Source organism: Heptranchias perlo, chromosome 35, assembly GCF_035084215.1.
Source record: "Heptranchias perlo isolate sHepPer1 chromosome 35, sHepPer1.hap1, whole genome shotgun sequence".
NCBI classification, from domain to species: domain Eukaryota; kingdom Metazoa; phylum Chordata; class Chondrichthyes; order Hexanchiformes; family Hexanchidae; genus Heptranchias; species Heptranchias perlo.
Window position 1 is genome coordinate 8585344 of NC_090359.1, and position 8623 is coordinate 8593966.

General features: G+C 45.6%; 2 non-coding genes across 2 annotated transcripts; both read right to left on the minus strand.

Annotated features, from left to right (window-relative positions):
* Positions 1-6106: 6106 nt before the first annotated feature.
* Positions 6107-6178, minus strand: trnaq-cug (transfer RNA glutamine (anticodon CUG)). Its single transcript has one exon. It is a non-coding gene; the product is annotated as a tRNA-Gln (tRNA).
* A 1945-nt stretch (positions 6179-8123) lies between these two features.
* On the minus strand, positions 8124-8195 carry trnaq-uug (transfer RNA glutamine (anticodon UUG)). The gene has a single exon. It is a non-coding gene; the product is annotated as a tRNA-Gln (tRNA).
* Positions 8196-8623: the final 428 nt, after the last annotated feature.

Here is an 8623-nt window from a genome sequence, read left to right on the forward strand (position 1 = left end):
TCCAGCTTCCACCCTAACCACGTCAAAGAGGCCATACCCTATGGACAGGCCCAGCGAATACACAGGATCTGCTCAGACGAGGCGGAACGCGATGGACACCGACAGACGCTGAAAGACGCCATCGTAAGAACGGGATATGAAGCTCGACTCGTCGATCGGCAGTTCCGACGGGTGACAGCGAAAAATCGCACAAACTTCCCCAGAAGAAAAACACGCGACACAACCAACAGAGTACCCTTCGTCGTCCATTACTTCCCCGGAGCGGAGAAACTACGCCATGTTCTTCGCAGTCTTCACCATGTCATCGATGACGACGAACACCTCGTGAAGGCCATCCGCACGGCTCCACTACTCGCCTTCAAACAGCCATCTAACCTCAAACAAAACATCGTTCGCAGCAAATTACCCAGCTTTCAGGAGAACAGCGAGCACGACACCACACAACCCTGCCACGGCAACCTCTGCAAGACATGCCAGATCATCGACACTTACACCACCATCACACGAGAGAACACCACCCACCAGGTACATGGTTCATACTCCTGTGACTCGGCCAACGTTGCCATAACGGATGAACGGACACCGCACAACAATCGCCAGACAGGAGGTTTCTCTCCCAGTCGGGGAACACTTCAGCAGTCAAAGACATTCAGCCTCCGATATTCGGGTAAGCGTTCTCCAAGGCGGCCTGCGAGACACACGACAACGCAAAATCGTCGAGCAGAAATTGATAGCCAAGTTCCGCACCCATGAGGATGGCCACAACCGGGATCTTGGGTTCATGTCACGCTGCATGTAACCCCACCTGACGTAGAGTCATCCAGACTCAAGTCGTTGTTGGCTTGTTCTCCATACACAGATGCGGCCGGACCTGCTGCGATTTCCAGCAAAAAAAAAATATCTGTTTTCAATTCAAACCCCAGCATCTGCTACATTTGACCCCTTGTGACCCCACCTCAGTATTCTTGGATGCAATGTTTCCCTGACTAACCTGTTTGAACACCATTCACTCCTTTGATTCATAAGGTTAAATCTCACGGGATCCAAGGTGAGGTAGCCAATTGGATACAACATTGGCTTGACGACAGAAGACAGAGGGTGGGTGTCGAGGGTTGTTGTTCAAATTGGAGGCCTGTGACCAGCGGTGTGCCTCAGGGATCGGTGCTGGGTCCGCTGTTATTTGTTATTTATATTAATGATTTGGATGAGAATTTAGGAAGCATGGTTAGTAAGTTTGCAGATGACACCATGATTGGTGACATCGTGGACAGTGAAGAAGGTTATCTAGGATTGCAACGGGATCTTGATAAATTGGGCCAGTGGGCCGATGAATGGCAGATGGAGTTTAATTTAGATAAATGTGAGATGATGCATTTTGGGAGATCGAATCGGGCCTGGACCTACTCCATTAATGGTAGGGCGTTGGGGAGAGTTATAGAACAAAGAGATCTCGGAGTACAGGTTCATAGCTCCTTGAAAGTGGAGCCACAGGTGGATAGGGTGGTGAAGAAGGCATTCAGCTTGTTGGTTTCATTGGTCAGAACATTGAATACAGGAGTTGGGATGTCTTGTTGAAGTTGTACAAGACATTAGTTAGGCCACACTTGGAATACTGTGTACAGTTCTGGTCACCCTATTATAGAAAGGATATTATTAAACTAGAAAGAGTGCAGAAAAGATTTACTAGGATGCTGCCAGGACTTGATGGTTTGACTTATAGGGAGTGGTTCGATAGACTGGGACTTTTTTCCCTGGAGAGTAGGAGGTTGAGGGGTGATCTTATACAAGTCTATAAAATAATGAGGGGCATAGATAAGGTAGATAGTCAAAATCTTTTCCCAAAGGTAGGGGAGTCTATAACGAGGGGACATAGATTTAAGGTGAGAGGGGAGAGATATAAAAGGGTCCAGAGGGGCAATTTTTTCACTCAAATGGTGGTGAGTGTCTGGAAAGAGCTGCCAGAGGCAGTAGTAGAGGCGGGTACAATTTTGTCTTTTAAAAAGCATTTGGACAGTTGCATGGGTAAGATGGGTATAGAGGTGTATGGGCCAAGTGCAGGCAATTGGGACTAGCTTTGTGGTATAAACTTGGCGACATGGACATGTTGGGCCGAAGGGCCTGTTTCCATGTTGTAAACTTCCATGATTCGATCTATGATTCTACTGTGATTATCTCTCTGCCGAGGTGTGACAAAGGGTAGCTGGAAAGATTATCTGTAATCACCGGGCATTGTTCTCTGACTATAAATGCTGTGCCTATAAGCATCTCTTCACTTCACCTGATGAAGGAGCAACGCTCCGAAAGCTTGTGATTTCAAATAAAGCTGTTGGACTTTTACCTGGTGTTGTGCGACTCAATGCACTCATTGGTTGAGGCTGCGAACTGCCCACCAACATTGATTGGATTGGAGGTGCCTTTTATTTGTTTGCCCAAAAGTTAAAAACGAATGGACCAAAGTTGAGGTTCCACGGAAAAACGAACTCTTATGGCGAGATTCAAAGGTCAAAGTGCTCACCATTACACCATGGAACCCATTCATTAACAGAGCGGGCCCTCTCCATTCAAAGATACTTGGCTCCATTATTAGCATCGCCATCGCGCTGCTTCATTGACTGCTCGAGGCTTCTGGCAGATCTCTCCCTTCAGCAAAACTGCAAGCGCTGGTCAATCCTAACCTGCCACTTTGGCTCGGCCCTTTCTCATCCATACTTTCATCTTCCCCACTTTCCCATCTGATAAGTGTTGATGCTCAGCCAATCTCACAGCTACTGTCAATTCCATCGCTTCCCTCGTCGCTGCTCCTGTTTCATACTGCTCAGCGCAGCTCGTCTTGTTGGATAATAAGTGCATAAACATTGCAAGGCACTGGTGCAAAAAATTTTGGGTGAAAATAACTCGATCCTCACTGATGAAGCTGCGAACTCCCGACCAACAGGGATTGGATTCCAAGTGCCTTTTTCTTGTTTGCCCTTAAGTTGAACATGAATGGGAAAAAAGTTGTGGTTGCACCCAGATTGGGGCTCGGATCGCTAGATTCAGAGTTTAGAATACTCACCATTACATCATGGAACCCGATGATTTCTTCAGCCAGCAGCCACCATTCAAAGACACTTGGCTCTTTTCTCAGCACGGCCATGTCTCTCCATCACTGACCTCTCGAGGCTGTTGCCAAACCGCTCCCATCAGCAAAACTGCAAACAATGGACATTTCCAAACTGCCACTTTGAATCAGCCCTTTGCCACTCACACGTTCAGCTTCCACTCCTTCTCCTCTGCGAAGCATCGATGCTCAGCCAATCACACAGCTACTAGTCAAACCTGTCGCTTCCCTCGTCACTGCTTCTGTTTCACTCTGCTCAGCGCAGCTCCTGTTACATCTTGCCGGATAATCTGTGAATAAATGTTGCAAGGCACTGATGCATAAAGATTGGCGTAAAACAAAATGTAAACTTTGCCCGAGGACACGATCCAAGCAATTCCTACATTTCAAGAGACAGTGCTTTGAATTTCGACATGTTTGCTTGCTGAATGTAGATTGAAAAGAAAAATTCATCAAACACCATTCTTAAGTGCAGTGAAGCGCAGCGTTGCACAAAAAGCAACTTTCTCTTCTGAAGATTTGGGAAAGCAAAAAACAGGCTGAGCTTCTCGACTGATGGAAATGTTACAGCACGGAAGGAGGCCATTCGGACCATCGAGCCCTGACGGCTCGATGCAAAAGCAATCCAGCCAATCCAACTCCCTCGACCGATCCCCGTAGCCCTGCACATGCTTTCCTTTCAAGTATTTATGCAGTTCCGTTTTGAAAGCCACGATTGAATCTGCCTCCACCACGACCCCTGGCAGTGCATTCCAGATCCTAACCACTCACTGTGTAAAAAAGGATTTTCCTCAAGTCACCTTTGATTCTTTTGCCAGTCACCTTAAATCTATGTCCTCTGGTTCATGACCTTTCCGCCAATAGGAACAGTTTGTCTCCATCTGTTCTGTCAATACCCCTCATGATTTTAAATACCTCTATCAAATCTCATCTCAATCTTCTCTGTTCCAAGAAAAACAACCTCAGCTTCTCCAGTCTATCCACGTAACTAAAGTCCCTCATCCCTGGAATTTCTCTTTCATCTTTTCTGCACCCTCTCTTTGGCCTTCACATTTTTCCTGAAGTGCGGTGCCCAGATCTGGACACAATACTCTAGTTGTGGTCGAACTAATGTTTTATAAAGGTTCATCATGAATTCCGTGCTTTGCTGCTCTATGCCTCTATTTATAAAGCCCAGGATCTCGTATGCTTTTTGAACCGCTTTCTCAACCTGTCTCGCTCCATTCAACGATTTGTGCACATCTACCCCAGATCTCTCTATTCCTTTACCCCTTTTCGAATTGACCACTCTTATTTATATTGCTTCTCCTCGTTCTTACTGCCGAGTTGCATCACCTTGCATTTTTCTGCGTTAAATTTCGATATCCTCTTGAAGTCTATCACTATCATCCTAACTGTTCACTGCACTTCAAAGGTTTGTGTAATCTGCAAATTTGGAAATTGTGCCTTGTACACCCAAGTCCAAGTCATTAATAAATATCAAAAAGGGCAGTGGTGCGAGCACCGACAATTGGGGAATATTACTGTGCACCTCCCTCCAATAACAAAAACAACCGTTCATCACTCCTCTCTGGTTCCAGTTACTGAGGCAATTTTCTATCCATGTTGCTACTGCTCCTTTTATTCTATCGGTATCAATCTTGATGACAAGGCTATCATAAGGCACTTTATCAAACGCCTTTTAAAAGTTTACAGACACCACATCAATCGCATTGCCCTCAGCAACCCTCTCCGTTACCTCATCAAAAACTCGATCAAGTTAGTTCAATACGATTTGGCTTTAACAAAAGGCCAAATTAAGACAAGGAGCTCGAGCCTCATTGATTGAGGCTGCGAACTTCCCACGAACAGGGATGGGATTCCAGGTGCCTTTTATTTGTTTCCCCAAAAGTTATAAACGAAAGGGTCAAAAAGCTGAGGTTCCACCGAGATTTGAATTCGGATCGCTAGATTCAAAATCCAGAGTGCTCACCATTACACCATGGAACCCACTCGTTGAAGAAGGCGGGCCTCCCTCCCTTCAAAGATACTGGGCTCCTTTATCAGCATCGCCATGGCGCTGCATCATTGACTGCACGAGGCTGCTGGCAAACGTCTGCCATCAGCAAAACTGCAAGCACTGGTCAATTCCAAACTGCCACTTTTGACCTTTCTCATCCATACTTTCAGCTTCCCCACTTTCCCCTCTGATAAGTCGAGATGCTTAGCCAATCACACGGCTGCTGTCAAATCCATCGCTTCCCTCGTTGATGCTTCTGTTTCACACTGCTCAGCGCAGCTCATCTTGTTGGATAACCAGTGCATAAAAATTGCAAGGCACTGATGCATGAAGTTCGGGGTGAAAAGAAAAGAGCTCGATCCTCACTGATTAAGGCTGCGAACTCCCCACGAACAGGAATTAGATTCCAAGTGATTTTTACTTGTTTGCCCTCAATTTGCAAACGAATAGGACAAAATTCGAACGTTAATCGAGACTTGAATTTGGATCGCTGGAATCCAAGTCCAGAATGCTCACTATTGCACTGTGTAAACCAACTGACGACTTCAGCTGGCACCCACCAGTCAAAGACACTTGGCTGTTTTATTAGCACTGCCATAATGCCACATCACTGACACCTCGAGGCCACCGACAAACCTCTCCCATCATCAAAACTGCAAAATCTTGCAATGGAAATGTCAACATTGCCCGAGGACATGATCCAAGCAATGCCTGCCTTTCAAGAAACAATGCTTTGAATTTCTACATGCTTGATTGCTGAATGCAGATTACAAAGTTCTGCAAACACCATTCTTTGGTGCAGTGAAACTCAGCAGTAAACAAAATACAACTTTCTCTTCTGCTGATTTGGGAAAGCAAAAGTCCGGTTGAGTTTATGAATTGAAACCAAAAGAAGCAACTGGAACCTCATTGATTGGGGCAGCAATTTCCCACCAGCAGGGAGAGGATTCCAGCTGCATTTTGATTTATCGCCCTGCAGTTGCACACGAATGGGGCATGAACAAATCAGGTTCCACCGAGATTCGAACTCGGATCGCTAGATTCAGAGTCTAGAGTACTCACCATTACACCATGGAACCCATTCGGTAATAAAGATCGCTCCCTCCATCCAAATACATTTGGCTCTTTTCTCAGCACGGCCACATCGCTGCATCACTGACGTCTCGAGGCTGTTGCCAACTTTTCCCATCAGCAAAACTGCAAGAACTGGACAATTCCAAACTGACACTTTGACTCGGCCCTTTCTCATCTCTTCCTTCAGCTTCCACCCTTTTCCTTCTGCTTAGTATCGATGCTCAGCCAATCACACAGCTTTTCGTCAAACATATCGCTTCGCTCGTCACTGCTTCTCTTTCAATGTGCTCAGCGCAGCTCCAATTGCAGTCTTGCCGGATAATCTGTGAATAAATATTGCAAGGCACTGATGCATGAAGATTGGCGTAAAACAAAATGTAAACTTTGGGCGAGGACACGATCCAAGCAATGCCTGCATTTCAAGAGACAGTGCTTTGAATTTCCACATTTTGCCTGCTGAATGCAGATTGCAAAGAAAAATTCAGCAAACACCATTTTTTGGTGCAGTGAAACGCAGCGTTGCACATAATGCAACTTTGTCTTCTGAAGATTTAGGAAAGCAAAAGACAGCCTGAGCTTTTTGACTCATAGAAAGGTTACAGCACGGAAGTAAGCCGTTCGGCCCATCGTGTCCTGCCAGCTCGATGCAAAAGCAATCCAGCCAATCCAACTCCCTCGCCCGATCCCCGTAGCCCTCGGCATGTTTTCCTTTGAAGTATTTATACAGTTCCCTCTTGAAAGCCACGATTGAATCTGCCTCCACCACGACCCCTGGCAATGCATTGCAGATCCTAACCACTCACTGTGTAAAAACGGATTTTCCTCAAGTCACCTTTGGTTCTTTTGCCAGTCACCTTAAATCTATGTCCTCTGGTTCTTGACCTTTCCGCCAATCGGAACAGTTTGTCTCCATTTATTCTGTCAATACCCCTCATGAGTTTAAATAGCTCTATCAAATCTCCTCTCAATCTTCTCTGTTGCAAGAAAAACAACCCCAGCTTCTCCAGTCTATCCACGTAACTAAAGTCCCTCATCCCTGGAATCATTCTCGTTCATCTTTTCTGCACCCTCTCTTAGGCCTTCACATTTTTCCTAAAGTGCGGTGCCCAGATCTGGACACAATGCTCCAGTTGTGGTCGAACTAATGTTTGATAAAGGTTCATCATGAATTCCGTGCTTTCGTGCTCTACGCCTCTATTTATAAAGCCCAGGATCCCGTATGCTTTTTGAACCGCATTCTCAACTTGCCTCGCTACATTCAACGATTTGTGCACATCTACCCCAGATCTCTCTGTTTCTGTACCCCTTTTCGAATTGAGCCTTCTTATTTATATTGCTTCTCCTCGTTCTTCCTGCAGAGATGTATCACGTTGCATTTCTCTGCGTTAAATTTCTATATCCTCATGAAGTATATGACTATCCTGCACACTGTTCACTATACTTCCAAGGTTTGTGTAATCTGCAAATTTGGAAATTGTGCTCTGCACACCCAAGTCCAAGTCATTGATAAATATCAAAAAGGGCATTGGTGCGAGCAACGACCTGTGGGGAACATTACTGTACACCTCCCTCCAATCCCAAAAACAACTGTTCATCACTCCTCTCTGGTTCTTGTTACTGAGGCAATTTTGTATCCATGTTGCTACTGCTCCTTTTATTCTATGGGTATCAATCTTCATGACAAGGCTATTATAAGGCACTTTATCAAACACCTTTTGAAAGTTTGCATACACCACATTGATCGCATTGCCCTCAGCAACCCTCTCCGTTACCTCATCAAAAACTCTATCAAGTTAGTTCAATTCGATTTGCCTTTTACAAAAGTCCAAATTTAGACAAGGAGCTCGAGCCTCATTGATTGAGGCTGCGAACTTCCCACGAACAGGGATGGGATTCCAGGTGCCTTCTCTTTGTTTCCCCAAAAGTTCCAAACGAAAGGGACAAAAGTTGAGGTTCCACCGAGATTTGAACTCGGATCGCTGGATTCAAAGTCCAAGGTGCTCACCATTACACCATGGAACCCATTCATTAAAACAAGCGGCCCCCCTCCCTTCAAAGATACAGGGCTCCTTTATCAGCATCGCAATGGCGCTGCACCAGTGACTGCACGAGGCGACTTGCAAACCTCTGCCATCAGCAAAACTGCAAGCACTGGTCAATCCCAAACTGCCACTTTGACCCTTTCACATCCATACTTTCAGCTTCCCCACTTTCCCCTCTGATAAGTAGAGATGCTTAGCCAATCACACAGCTACTGTCAAATGCTTTTTGAACCGCATTCTCAACCTGTCTCGCTACATTCAACGATTTGTGCACATCTACCCCAGATCTCTCTATTCCTTTACCTCTTTTCGAATTGAGCCCTCGAATTTATATTGCTTCTCCTCGTTCTTCCTACCGAGATGTATGACCTTTCATTTTTCTGCGTTAAATTTCCATATCCTCTTGAA